This window comes from Phragmites australis, chromosome 3 (genome assembly GCF_958298935.1).
Source record: "Phragmites australis chromosome 3, lpPhrAust1.1, whole genome shotgun sequence".
NCBI classification, from domain to species: Eukaryota; Viridiplantae; Streptophyta; class Magnoliopsida; order Poales; family Poaceae; genus Phragmites; species Phragmites australis.
Genome location: NC_084923.1, coordinates 38,234,685 through 38,250,016, shown reverse-complemented (window position 1 = coordinate 38,250,016; position 15,332 = coordinate 38,234,685).

Sequence of the window (15,332 nt, the reverse complement as noted above, 5' to 3'; positions counted from 1 at the left end):
ACCAGCTGACTCTTCAGACGGGCAGTGCGCGTGCGGGCGTTTTATGCGCGCGGGCGTGTACACACCCGTGGTCGGATTCATGGACGGATTCTCGCACGGCAAGAAGGGGACAGATGGTAAGAGAACACAGCTTACTCAGGCTCTGCTTTGAGCTTCCCCATTTGTCAGCTTGCTTTCTGTGTACATCTACAACGTATCGTGCACTCATCTAAACTATAAATGCGCAAATGCTTTTAGTATCGAGCACCCCATTTAACATTCGAGACTAATCCATTGCTTCCCCACTCCCTAGCATTCTGTCCCAGTCTACGTCCGGCCTTCATGCCATTCTTATTAAAACCGGATAGTGTCCGCGGGTAAGAAACCGGATTTAAAAAACCGAGAACCTTATTTTTGTTGTGTTTTATCTTTCTCGGTTTTATTGTTTCCACGTGTTGATTTGAGATATGCCTCTCATTTTCTCTTGAAATGATTAATGTAAGAACGAGTAGGTCAAGACATACGTTGGAGTGAAGGCAGAAATGACCTGAAACACACTAGCACTAATGGTTTAGTTTATCTAGAGATTGTGTTGATGATCAAAATTGACATGGAATGAAGAATTTCTGAATTAGGAAATTCAACGGATCGAAACATCCAGTTTTAGATTGAAACTTCCGGTTAAAGTTTTACTGGACTATCTGGTTTTAGATCGGAACTTTCGGTTAATTTTTTTTCTAACCAAGAACCTCATTCCGGGGAAGCATCGAACATTTCGGTATAGTCGGAATTTCCGATTTAGGGCCAAAACGTTTAGGTTAATTATTCTAGTTCAAACCGAGCACCTCATTCTGGGAGAATCGGATATTTCGACATGATCGGAACTTTCGATTAGGAATCGGAACTTCCGATTATTCGGTTTGAGTTGAATCCGAGATTTTAGAATGAGATATTTGAATCGAAATTTTGATATATTCCAATTCAAATCATCTCTTTATCTAAACTATAAAAGTGTGAATGCTTTTAATATCGAACACCCTATCCAACCATTAAACCTAATCCAACGCTTCCTCCGCTCCCTTCCGGTCTGCCCCGGTCTACGTCCAGCCTTCATGCCATTTTTATGAAAACCTGATAGTATCCACGGGTAAAAAACCGGACTTAAATAACCGAGAGAGGTCATGAAAGGAAAAAAAACCCCACCGCCACCACCGCCTCAACTCTGCGCGCCCTTGCCACCACCACCGCCACCGCTGAGGGCAGAGTGATGGCGTCGGTGGTAGCACCCGGGGAGGCGCAGGAGGCGCCGAACCGGCAGGTGATCATGAAGCGCTACGTGACGGGGCTCCCCACGGAGAACGACATGGAAGTTGTCTCCGGCGCCGCGCGCCTGGTCGTGCCGCTGGGGGCGGCGGCGGTTGTGCCCGACGATTGGTAGATGCTCCACTCCTTCCCAATTCCTCAATTCCCAATTCCCTTCGCTCCCAACCCAACCCTACCCCGATGGGTCCGCAGTCGACTAGGGAGGAGCCCGACGCCAATGAGCCAGAGACCTCCCGATCGGAACAAGGAGCAGGAGGAGGCAACCAAACATCTACGGCGCAGGCTGCTCCGTCGCCTCTACATCAGCAGCTCATGGGGGCCTACCGCGCTGACTAGCGCCTCAGGCTGCTCCTCACCCTCAACCTATCCTGCGCCGCCGTCGACAACGGATTCATCTCCCACCTCTCCTCCTGGCTTACCTAGGTCATTTGGTCGTCTTTGCAGCACTTTGAGGTGTCGGAGGTGGGCATGCTCGCTAGAGGCACAACGCCCTTCTCTGTGCCCAACAGCCATTACGTTGATTCACTTCCCTTCTCGCTTCATCTAACCAGCAATCCAGGGGAAACTAAGATACATGTTGAATTTCGTTCTACTAGACTACTGTACAAGTAATTCACCTTCCCATCTTTCTAATACACAAGGATGCGGGGTGACTAAGATCGTAGCGAGTGGCCGTTCTATGCTTTGTCTAACTGCCTTTCCTTGTTTCTGCGCAACTGATTGTTTCATTGCATCTGCATGACATGAGTATTCACATCTCACATAATTTACCAACTTTTGTTGCTTCTGAACATGTGTATTTTCTCCTAACTTGCACCTAGCCTTTACATAACATACATGTTAGTCAGTCATTATAATGTTTCTTTACATTGATTTTATGCACTTAGCCTCTTTCTGAACATGTGTAATTGTTGCGATAGGTCAAATTGTTACCTTTGTTTGGTTTTTTGCAGGTTGAATCACTGGGCATGGTAGTGCTGACTTCTGGTTTGATCCAATCGGTTTCGTCCCTTTTTTCGCTCCTTGCATCTAGGTGAGTCATGGTTCTTTATGTCCTCGTCGGCACGCGTGAAAGCGTCTTAGCATTCTTATTTACTCCATCCAATTGTAAATATAGGTTGTTTTAGACTTATACACAAGGATTAAGAAAGTAGATCAAATGATCTTATTACCCTTCATTTATTCTGTATTGGAAAAGATAATTCATTTATTTGTGAGAGTGATAGCATTTATTAAACAAGGGTAAGACGAGAATAAAAGAAAAAAATACATAGAAGTTCGAGAATAACTTATATCTAGAGAATAGTTAAGGAGGCTAAAACGATCTACATTTATAACAAGAGGGAGTACTTGATTCAGCAGATCTAGCAGCGAGAGGTGGAGGGCTTTGTGTCGTGGTAGAGTTCGAGCCAGCGAATTCAGCAGTGCGCAGATCATTCCTCAATTTCAAAGGTTTGTTTAAAACTGCTCCTTGCTTGCACAGATGCTTTTCCGTTTGGATGTTATTCTCTTGCGGCCAGGGCCCAAGCAAACTGAAGCGGCCCCTCCTTCCTCACAGCTCTGCCTTTCCATCTGCACGTGTGTTAGAATTTCTATTGGTAAATGATTATTAACTTTCTCCAATTGATGTGTAAATTTGTGAATTTAAGTCGGGTTCTTTTCCTATATAATGCAGCCATGTTAAACCACAAATATTTCATAACATTTTCACATGCATGCCATATGTTTGATGAAATGTTTGAGTGATATAATACTACTGGATGGCAAGTATTAACTTTGAGGGTGTGAAAATGGGGAGCTTATGGGATGCGCTAACTGCATCCTGTCTACATATTAGGGATATTACAATGTTTTGTTGCAGTGTTCTAATTTGACAAGTGATAAAAAGAGAAGTGGTGGTGCTAGCTCAACTGCACAATCTGGTGAAACATCAAAGAGCACAGGTGAAACAGCCTCAGGTACAGGGGACCGAAATTGTATATCTATTATGGCCTTTTGTATACCTTGGGCAAGTGATAAAAAAAGGGCTCCCGCTTAAAATGGCAAGTGATAAAAACTTTAAAAATAACAGTAGGTTCCCAATTGCACCAAGTAAGTTCGAGAATTTTACAAGAATGTTGAGCCAAGTTGGAAGAACAAACAACTTCTAATATATCTTCATTGGGAAGCATAGCTCAGTCTTTTCCTGCAAACCTGAATGTAAGTATCAGGGAATGTCAATTGATTTGGTCTCAGCATCGGTCTCTTTATGCTGTATTTTCCAATCTATCTACAATTCATCACATTCTTGTAAGCTTCATTTCACCAATTAAATTTTCTTTGATTTAGTTTTTATTATATACCCGTCATTTCAGACCGTGCAGTAGTGTGAGCAGCTGCTACCGTTCATTCCCTGCTTGCCTTGATATATTGGGCTTTAATCGAGGTGGGCAACTATTTTCTGAAAATTTAGAAGTCACAGTACAGTTTGGATTGATAGCGAAGGTGATGATAGTAGGGAACACAAGGAAAAACTTAGGTGTCAAGAGTCTTTCTGCTAAGGCTGTCATTGTGTCATTTGGGCAGAGCGATGGAAATGAATATGTATTGCACGGGCAAAATGAGAGGGATGAAAGGAAGATTCTCAGCGCTCTGAAATATGAAGTAGTATTTTTCCTTTCCAGTTTTCCAATTTTTCATCCTTAGTACATTTCTATTCTATAAAAAATACATATTCGTCTAATGATGCTGACGGTTTGGCTATGGAAGACGCTAATTGTTGTTGTCGTCATTCAGCTTAGGGCTGCTTTTCCGGTTGCGGTACTTTTCTCTTCACCGGCTCCTTCCTGCCCTACGTCCCTCACAGATCCAAGCAGGTACAATTGGTCTTTCTTTGCCTTTTTTTTACAGGGCTACTAGCGCCTGGACGTCCGATCCGGACGTAGTGTCGGACGGTTATTTGAAACATTGTCGAAGAACTTCTGTAACATCTAAAAGATACTTCTGCAACATCGAAAATCAACTTTTGCAACATCGAAATATATACATCGAAAAAGTAATTAGCGGATCCGAAAAAATTATCTATTTGAGTTAATTTCGTTGGACGATGTGTGAAACTTTCTCGAAGAACTTCTATAACAAATTTACATAATGTCTGAAATATTAAATTTGAACATCTGAAACATTAAATTTGAACATCTGAAATATTGAAGATACGAAAATATAGGAATTAACTCGAATGAATAATTTTTTAATCTGATCTGTACACAAGAGATTTCAGGATATAATATTAAAAAATAACTATGTTAACAAATTTCTATAATATCTGAAATATTAAATTTGAATGTATGAAATATTAGAGATGCAAAAATATATGAATAACTCGAATGGATATTCTTTTAGGGATTGTATCTATACGCAAAAGATTTCGAGATGCAACATACGAAAATAACTATGATAATAAATTTTCATAACGTCTGAAACATTAAATTTGAACGTCTGAAACGAGATGTGAAAATATAGGAATTAACTCAGAATGGATAATTTTTTCGGATCCGGATCTATACGCAAAAGATTTTAGATGCAATATACGAAAATAACTATAATAATAAATTTTCATAACATCTAAAATATTTGAACTTGAAAGTCCAAAACTCGAAGATACGAGAAGATAAAAATTAAATCAAATGAATAATATTTTCGAGTTCAAGTACATGATCCGGTCCAGCAAAACGTCCTATCATTCCGGATGTACGTAGGCAAGTATTTCCGTTTTTTTTAACATGAACCTGTTCTCTGCATTTGTGCTCGGTGTCATGGTGTGTGTGAGTGCACACTTCATGCATCTAATGTTTTTTTACCGGTATGTGTGAGATACATGTACTGGACTCATTAAGCTCTTTAATGTTTGCTACAGAACATGGTCTTTCTCAAATGCACGAATAAGAGCTTCAACCCGCCAAATTGTGTATGATTATTTCAGGTAATTTCATGGAGTAAAGCAAATGTACCACAACGATCCTGATGAGCTTGGAATGGTTATCCGGATGCATTAGGCACCTTCATGCCATGAATAATAAGGCTATATCCATCCGATGTCTACTTTTGATTAGGATGGATGGAAAAATAATCTCAATATAATATAGCATATGTCACTCAAAGATACGATTTTACGAAACTGATCACGTTATATTATTCTAGGCAGTTTTTTTACCTTCCAATTTTCGCACAGTATTGCTCATTCCAATTTTTGCACAAAATCGCACCAGCCAAATGGGTAATCATCGATTCCAAATAAAATGGAGAATCACTTACATAATAGTTCTATATATTATCTAATCTATAAAAGTACGAGTTGGTACGAAAACTTTTGATCTTAACCCCCCATCCTTGTTTGACCTAAAGGTCTAGATTGCTCAAATGTCATTGCACTCCATTCTAAAGAACCACCTACAATCAATATATAAACTTGCAATTAATAGACGTTATCAATATTAAAAAGTATTAATACATAATTATTTTCTTCCATTCATATCCAGCTCCATTGTCAATGTTAGCATGAGGCCATAATAGAGAAGGATCCCATGATTGTGCTCTATTCCCTTTTCTCGATCTCTTTCCAAAACTGCAAAGGAGGATCACTAGATTTTGCTCTATTCCCTTCTCTATTTCTCTTACCAAAATCATGCCACACAATCTTCATCTATTTTGCTATTTACAAATTCTGGCAAGAATATATCTACATGCAAAAGCTTGAAGGCGCCTTGGTGTGAAAAATTCCCAATCTCTACGTCCAAAATACCCAAATTTTCACGTACAGTGCATGCAACAAAAGGAAAAGGAAAACAAATATATGTGGTATTCTTTTGAAGCGAAATAGACCAATAAATAATTCATTAATTAGCCAATACTAATCGTCGGTACAAAAACCTTGCCCCCTTGCAAGCTGGGGGCATGCGCGATTTCCATTTCCACGTAAATGAATCATTATTTCAAAGGTAAATGAACTAAGGAGAAAGAAACCAAAAGGCATGCGAAGTGTTTTCTATGTCAATTTCTATATGATGTATGGCTAAATGGTTAAAAAACCGGCACTGATAGTCTATGATTATTAGTGCTGAGTAATCAGTGTTAGTTAAAAAACCGTCACTAATAATCTTTTAAAGCCGGTATCGATAACCATTTCTGTAGTAGTGAGATAAGGTTGTCGCCAAGAAACACAACATAGCCTGATGTGGACTTACGTGTATCAGGACATCCTACCCAATCAGCATCAGAGTAAACAATGAGGTACATCGACGAAGATCGATGGAAGAGAAGGCTATGATCAAGAGTGCCATTAATGCACCGAAGAATGATGGAAATAATTGGCCAAGGAATTATTGTGTATATTCAAGCAACAAGGGGTTACATATATGTAGCCTACTATGGCTAATGAAAACACAAGACGAATATGAACACAATACTAATGTTAACTCAAGAGGTTGAGCACACAACATGACGAGGCTAGATGTGCAGGAACCGAAGGGGCGCTCTAACATTACCCACGCATTTAGCAAAAAAATTGGTCGATCTATTAAAGAACAAATGAATCATCTATCTATGTAGAAATTAATGTTGATGTATCTACTACAGAAATGATCATCAATATCGGCTCAAAAAATTCATCAGTGGCACTTTTTGAACCGGTACTGATTACTTGACACTGATAATGAGTATCAGTGTTAGCTCATAAAAAAACTTGTAGCGAAAATGGCCCTATTAGGCCATGATTATGATTTTGGTGATTAATGACAACATAGTCATTGAGACTAACATGTTTGCCAAGAATATATATTAGTAAGTCTCATGGATGCAATACATCGAGAAGCCACCGCAGCCGGGACAAAATTTAATTGAATTGGAAATGTCACAGAAAATTGTTCTCATTGAAAGGTCCGGTACCGGAAGAATTGCACTCACCGGAGCATTATGTCCAGAGACAGTTTGACTCACCGGATGATCCAGTGATAAGGAATATACATACCGGAGCAATTCTGTCAGATGGAGTCAGAGTGGATTGCACTCATCGGAAGGTCCGGCGATCAGAAGAGACACCAGACTAATTCTTGCAGAGAAGAATCCAAGCGCAGAAGATCAAAGATCCACTCATCAGATAGTCCGGTGATGAAATGATACACATTGGAGGTTTCACTGGAGCATTTAACAGAGTGTGTGAAAAATCCAGAAAAGAAGAAGTTATACACACCGGAAGGTCCAGTGATGAAGACAGTGAACACCGGAGTATTTTGTACAGAGAAGAAGTTTGGTGCGGTCAGGCTCAAGTGTACTCATCGGATAGTCCGGTGATGGATTGAAGATTACACCGGACAATTCGGTGTTCAGAAGAACTCTGAGTGGAGTTCCAACAGCTAGTTTTTGAGAATGTACACACCGGATGATCCGGTGCTTGTACCTCTATTAACGTCGGATCATCCAGTGTCCACAAAATATATGAACCGTTGGGATAATGGCTAGTCTGCGGTGTTGAGGCTATAAATACCCCTCTACTCATTCATTTGAAGTTGCTGGAGTTCAGAGAAACCCTTGTACACCTAAGAACACATCTAAGCCATCTAAGAGCATAAAGTATTCATCCAAGATGATTAAGCACACAATTAGTGAGTGATTAGTGCTTATAGGCCTAGAGAGAAGAGTTGCTAGGTGCTGCAACCTAGAGTGTGGATCAAGGAGTGATTCAAAAGTGTACTGAGAGGTACGCCGGTGTCTTTGAGTCTTTGTGACTCGCTGGTAACTTGTTGACCCTCCAACTTGGTGTGAAGCGGCGACAAGAGGATTGTGCGGGGACGCGGAGGCCCTTGTCTTTGTGACTAAAGCTCCGAAGTGAAAACGGCGTACAAGTGACCGGAAGAGAGGTTAGTGGTGAGATCTCGCCTTGGTGGCTTAGTGGTTCATCGTGCTTGAGGCCTTGTCTTGGTGACTTGGTATCTCAAGAGCCGTGACCGGAAGAGACTTGACGACCAGGAGTATATCCTTTGTGGAGCTCCAACATGGACTAGGGGTGACTTGTGTGCCACCAATACTACAAGATAAAAATCTCTCGTGCCGAGTTTGTCCCTCTACCTCATTTACGTTTCCGTATTTACTTACTTGCAATTTACCTTGCCATTCCCTTAAGCGGTAGAGTAGACACACTAGATAAGACTAGAGCACATTTAGATAGAAATTGAGATAGACTTATCTTGTGAAAGTTTTGGAGCTAATAGTTTTAAGTGTCCTAATTCACCCCCCTTTTAGGACGTCCTCGATTCCCTTCAAAACTGACACTGATACTGAGACTATCAGTGCAGGTTCATAACATGTAACCGGCACTAATACTCAACTATTAACACCGGTTTTTGGTACAAGCCATCACTGATAGTCTCCATGTCAGTACCAGTTTTTTGTCATGAGATGACAGTGATGGCCCCTCCTCCCTGTACAGAATCTAGCCGTTGCCGATAACAGCATAAATAATATCACATACAACAAGATAAACATGCATTCAAGTTTCACATGCACATATAATATCACACACATACATAATTCATTCATATCTCATCTCATTCATGCATACACAACCATGTTATTTCACATGTCATTGACTAGAGATCATAGCTAATACAAGTTTGCAACAAAAGTTTATAATTAACAGAAGTATGCAACAAAAAGATAAGAAGCGATGCCATTCAATTGTTCTTGTTGACCGAAGACCCTGAACAACACTTTTTTACCTTGAGAAGAATCAGGTAACGAACTCCACAGCCTAATTGAAGGGACGACTTGCGAACAGAACCATTTGGAAACATGGTACCATCCGGACTCTGGAATGACTTGGTCATTGATGAACCCACAGAGTTGTTCCTAAATTGCGTTGATTCTCTGTGGTATGAGGATACCTGTTTCCAACTTGAGGTCCTGCAATTACCGGAATCTTATGAGTTGAATGCCGAGGGCGTCTTGGTGGTAGAGTTGATACATTTCGTCAAAATGAATCCAGACTTCGCCGTCCCTATGGAGGAAACCACAATGTCTGTATTGGAATACGAACATCTCTCTACCAGCCTTAACTATACCAATACCAGGTATGGAATCTCCGCATTTGGTTTGTTAGCTTCGACAGGGACTCGACCAGTGGTTCGCCAAGCTTAAATTGCCATTTAATTTGTGCCTTTTCAACCTTGGACTCATCATAAAGTGCTTCTTTTTTCATTCTGGCATCAATTAGAAAATTTCTTTCTAATTCTTCGTGTTGTTCTAGCGCTTTTTTTACCTTCTTGATCGACGCCTTCCTCAATTGTTTCTTACCCATGATGCACGCATAGTTAGATTTTAGCGGTGGGTTCACAGGTCTTGTCAAAGTCTGAAGAAACTTGGCTACCATTGCTAGATCAATAGCACTCTTCTCTGGCTCAGTACGTTTGAAGTGTGTAGTGACATCAGTGCTCACTTTCCTTCTAGTTTCCTTATCAGTTAAATCATAAGGCAAGGGAGATGTCGGCTTCTTAGATGATGACTGCCACTTCTTAACTATTGCTCGCTGCTGTGACAAAGTTAATTTCTTAGATGACATCGAGTTCTGAGCTTGTGCAGGTGCTACTGGCTTCTGCAGCGAGATAGACGGTGGCAGCGAAGTGGTTAGAGATCTTCTTAGTTGCTGTGGAGGCGGCGGTGGAGGTGGTGGAGAGCTTCTGGGTGGCTATGGAGGCAGTGATAAAGGAGGCAGAGTTCCTCTGGGTGCATCCGATGACTCCGAACTAGACCTAGACTTGTCTTTGTCTTCGCCAAACAATATGTCGTGCTTGCGTCACAGGACATAATGGCCTACTTTTTTGAAAGCCTCGTTTCCCCTGCCTCTCCAGGGTAAGCCAACTTGCTTTTACGGTACTAATGTATTACACTATCCACATGTACCCTGGCTAATCCCTTTGGTATCAGACGACCGTTGAAGAGGGCTTCTTCCACCATTGCTCAGCCAGACCCTTAGCCACCATGGTGGGAACATCCAAGACTGGCATGACAATCTTGCATGGTGTGCTTTCTATGATGTTGTCCACGGGGTGACGGATTAAGACTTCTCCTAGAAGCCCTATGGACGTGCAGCTGCTTCAGGGACCACCCAGGGCTCGGCACCAAAGCATTATCTGTGAAGACTAATAGCTCCTGCCTGGCTTGCTACATAGCTGCTTCTATTTTGGCATCTGTCATCCATCTCCCCTCTGCAAGTTCTTCTTTTAGCATGGTCATCATTTCTGAAATATTTTCTTTTCATCATTTCTTATAAGTGTCGGCGTTTTGTTCTAATCTAACCTTACAAGGCCTCAAACCCTTGCCGCGTGTACGACCGGTGTGCTCCTTGGTTTTCGGTGCCAATGTTAGTTCATCACTCTCCCTTTCTACCTGGAAAGAGCCCTGAGAACACTAGGTGTGGTAATCTCTAATCTTCTGTGTGACTTCCAGTTCTTGTTCTCTTTTGAAGAATAAGCTTCCATCAATCGCAAGAGTCACCTCTCTCCCATACAGGTAGTTCTTCACTCATGGAATCCACTCAGTCATCATAGGTGTGACACTGCCTTTAGTTACGTCTTCTTCCATCTTCTCCCATTGGTCAAGTTTCCTAACATACCCGCGCAAGCTGGTTCTGTGGAGTATAAGTTCTTCTGAAAGTTGGTCTTGTTTGCTTCACTTATCTTTTTTGCTCCCTCTGAATCCATGTACTTCACAAAATCATTCCAAAAAAATTTCACCATTAGATAATCATCCTGGTCCAGCGTTCAACCCTTCAAGTGATAATCTCTGTACAATTTACACATAAAATTCTTAAAAATTCTGACCATTATGACTAGGGTCCACTGCTTCGCTGTGGCCATGTTGCGTCCTTCAGGGTACTCGAACTTTTGCGACAACTTGCCCCACATGAAATCATTGATGCTATCGGGAACCGCACACTTGTCTCCTCATTTTTCTCTCCAAGTTCTATAAGTGATTACGACATGGTCCCTTACGAGACACCGCATGATATCTTGAATGGCCCGACTACGTGTAGAGGTTTTATGGGCTCCCCAGTTGAATCGACCTCCGTGATAACAAAACTTCACTTAGGCATATTGCTGAGACCTCGGCCACACCTCAGTCCTTCAGACGACTAACCATCCAGCATAGCATCAGTGGTCAGAGATGAGAGTGCATCATCAATGATTGGACCATTCGAAGCATTAGTGTTAGGTTGATTCAGGTTGAGGTATGCACTCGGGCTTCGCTCCTAAGCATCATCTGAGACTGGATCCTGGTTAGAGGAGGGGCATTGTATCGGGGGGCACGTCCTTGGGCAACGACTTGGTTTTGTACATGTCATTTCTAGATAAAAATTACATGTATTCAAATTTGTTGCAACATCGACATTAGCATATATGACAGCTATCAGATACATCATGAAATAGCAACTAGCAGAAAAGGTAATAGGTCCAAATCTTCTATAACATGTTCATCATATCTCTAACTGTATGTATTGTACCAATTATTCATGAATAAGCAATAAGAGATGTTCATCATAAGTGCTCATATCTTAAGTCTACATCACCTACTTTCGACAAAACACAGACAAAAATAGTCCACGCCCATCCATCAGTCATTGTTCTACAACCATCCAAAAGAAGCATGTTTTGTATGAATCTTATCGAAAAACAATATTTTTTTCAGTTAACAAGGATAGGATAACAATTAACAAGGATTGACAATGCAAGAATCACAGAATTCCATATAGCTCTCCAATTTGAAAGACATATAAACATAATAGGTTGAGTATGCATAAATGCTTGCCTTGATCACAAAATTCGTCAATGACCAACTCGGATTCAATCACGTGCAAGGGATCCATATGGCATAGCAAAACTTTAGTCCAAATTTGATAATTTTTGGTGTCCTCATCAGAAAAAACTATTATAGACGCTATCTGGCATATCTCATCCCACTTATGCATAAGACTATTAGTAAAATATCTCCTGAAAGTACATTTTAAAGTACTATCATCCCACACATCAGCTATCGATCTAGTTTCCTCATTTACCAGTACATACAAATCCCAAAAAATTATAGCTAGACTAGCAGCACCTATCCAATTGTCCTTCCAAAACCTTACCTTCCTACCATTACCTATATACCAACTATACCCAACCTTTACAGCTTGAACTGCCCGCATAACATCTTTCCAAAAATGTAAAGCATTATAAGTAGGACAAGTAAATAAATTTGGATTGTTAGTATTATATTTAAAGTCAATGATCTGTCTCCATGTTAGTACATATAAAGATGTGTTCGCGTTTAACTATTTAGCTATTTGCATCACCTGTTAAAATCGTAGAGTACTATCTCTCGTACCCATTCAAGAAATAGCATTGCAAAATGCCCAGGCTGATCAAATGCACAATGCGGTAGAAAACCTAAGAGCCGATGATGATGACATCTCTTTGTCAGGTTGAAGCTGCCGGTGAAGCTACCGGTGAGACAGGGACGAGGACGGCAGGGAGGCAGCGTCGGTGACGTGAACAGGGACGGTGGGGAGGTGGTGTTGGCGACGGGGACATGGACGACAGGGAGGTAAAGTTGGCGACAGGGACGGTAGCCAGGCGGCATTGGCGACGAGGACGATGATGGCGGGGAGGCAGCATCGGTGACAGGGACGAGGACAGGAATGGTGGGGCTCCAGGAATGGCGACGTTGGAGAGATAGCAGGAATCAGTGGGCACGCAAAGGAGGAACTGAGAGGCTGTAGCTAAGTCTAACTTATATAGGGATAGAGTATCAGTGCCGGCTGTGGTCTATAATCGGCATTGATAGTCTAAGTATTAGTGCCGGTTGTATACCATAGCCGGCATTGATCCTTGGACTCTCAGTGTCGGTTGTATACCACATCTGGCACTAATACTTGGACTGTCAGTTCCGGTTGTAGACCACAGCTAGCACTAATATTGTTTTACTTTTTTGACAAAACATTTTGTTGTATATCTAGGTCTGTAATTTATCAATATTAGGGTTTATATTAGATCTATAATGTGTGTAGTAGTTAATCATTATTTTTTTGTAGGAAATTTTTTATTGTATGTTTAGGTTGTAATTTATTGTATACTATGTAATTTATTTTATATTAGGTTTATAATTTGTGTAGTACATCTTCGTTACTTAAGGCAATGTATATGTTTATAAAAATTAAAGCTTTTTAGTTAATAGAAACTAAGGTATATTCTTAGTAAATACAAATTAGATCTATAAGTATCATACAATAACTTTATTTGCACTAATTAAAGTATAAATTATAGTTGTAAACTTTTTACTTAATACAAAATAAAGCATATTCTTACTTAATACATGTCCTTGATACAAATTACAGCGAATCCTAAATTAATTATTACATCAAAGCTGCTTTCATTTAACGATTATAGCTTTGTTATGATCGCGACGTATATAGGTAGGTTCCTCAGTGTCGTCAATGAGAGGCAGGTCAACATTCTCTCCGAAAGGAGGTAGGTCGTCGAATTGATTGTAGTCTTCCTCGTCGACGACATTCTCAACACCGACAATCTTTCTTTTTCCTTGTAGAACCACAAGGTGTTCCTCCTTGTTAACTAGGTCCATGTCCTTGACATAGAAGACTTGAGTAATATCTTTTGCAAGCACGAATGTATTTGATGAGTTTGAGGTTGATGGTAGTCATACCGTAGTTGTTTTTTATTCACTCCACCTAAGAGTCTGACCCATTAGCACTGGAACAGGGGGGTCTTCAACTGTTCTCCATATTGGAGCTCTCAAATCTCCACTAAGAATCTATAGTAGGTCTCCCAGTTGCCATCGTGGTCATAGGCATCAATGCGGACACCGCTATTTTGGGTAATACTCTTGTTGTCTAGTTCTCTCGTATAAAATGTATAGTCGTTAATGTCGTATGATTTGTATGTATGAATCGTAGTTGACGGTCCATTAGTCAGCATTTCCAACAGTGCATCATCTGTATTTTTATCTATCATGTGTCTATGTAACCAACTGCTGAAATTATCTTTGTGCTTTCTTGCAATCCAATCCTCTAACTTTGTTGGATTTGTGGACCATAGCATTTGCACGTGCATATTGGCATACGGGTCCACTGCAATTGATTGTTGCAAAACTGTGAAATGTGCTTGGGTGAATGAAACATAACATTAAAATGGATTGAAATATGACTTAGCATCCCTTTCCCCTATAGCTTTCCCTCATGAGATATAGGTTTATCAATTGCTTTCAGATCCATGCAGTTGATGGCGAACACAACGACATCCTCTGTTCCCCAGCCTTTGGCCATGCAACCTTTCGGTCGACCTCGATTATGAACATATTTCTTCAGAACTGACATGAACCTTTCGAAATGATAAAACTGATGCAGAAACACGGTACCTAAGTACTTTATCTCATGCACAATGTGAACAATGAGATGGGGCATTATGTCAAAAAATGATGGAGGAAAAATATTCTCAAGCTGGCATATAGTATGGATCACGTCTTCCTGCAACTTTGTTAGTTTGCTCAGATCAATGACCTTCTGAAATTGCGTTGAAAAATGAACACAACTTTATGATTGGGTCTCGGTCCTTATCCTGCAAAATACCTCTAATTGCAATAGTAAGCAATTGTATCATCATCATGTGATAATCATAGGACTTCATGCCAACTAACTCCAAAGTTTTCATGTTCACTAATCTCTTTATGTTGGAGGAATAACCGATAGGAATTTTGATTCCATGCAAGCAACTACATAGGTTGATATTCTCTTCCTTGCTAAGGGTGTAGCAAGCTATGGGAAGTTCGTTTTCCCTGTAGCTTAGGATTTTAGGATGCAGAATTTTTCTTAGCTTCATATCTTCCAGGTCCAACCATGCATTGAGTGTACCTTTTATTTTATCAGGTATATCTAGTAAGATACCAATCAAGCTATCAAACACGTTCTTCTCCACATGCATGATGTCGATTGCGTGTCGGACCATCAA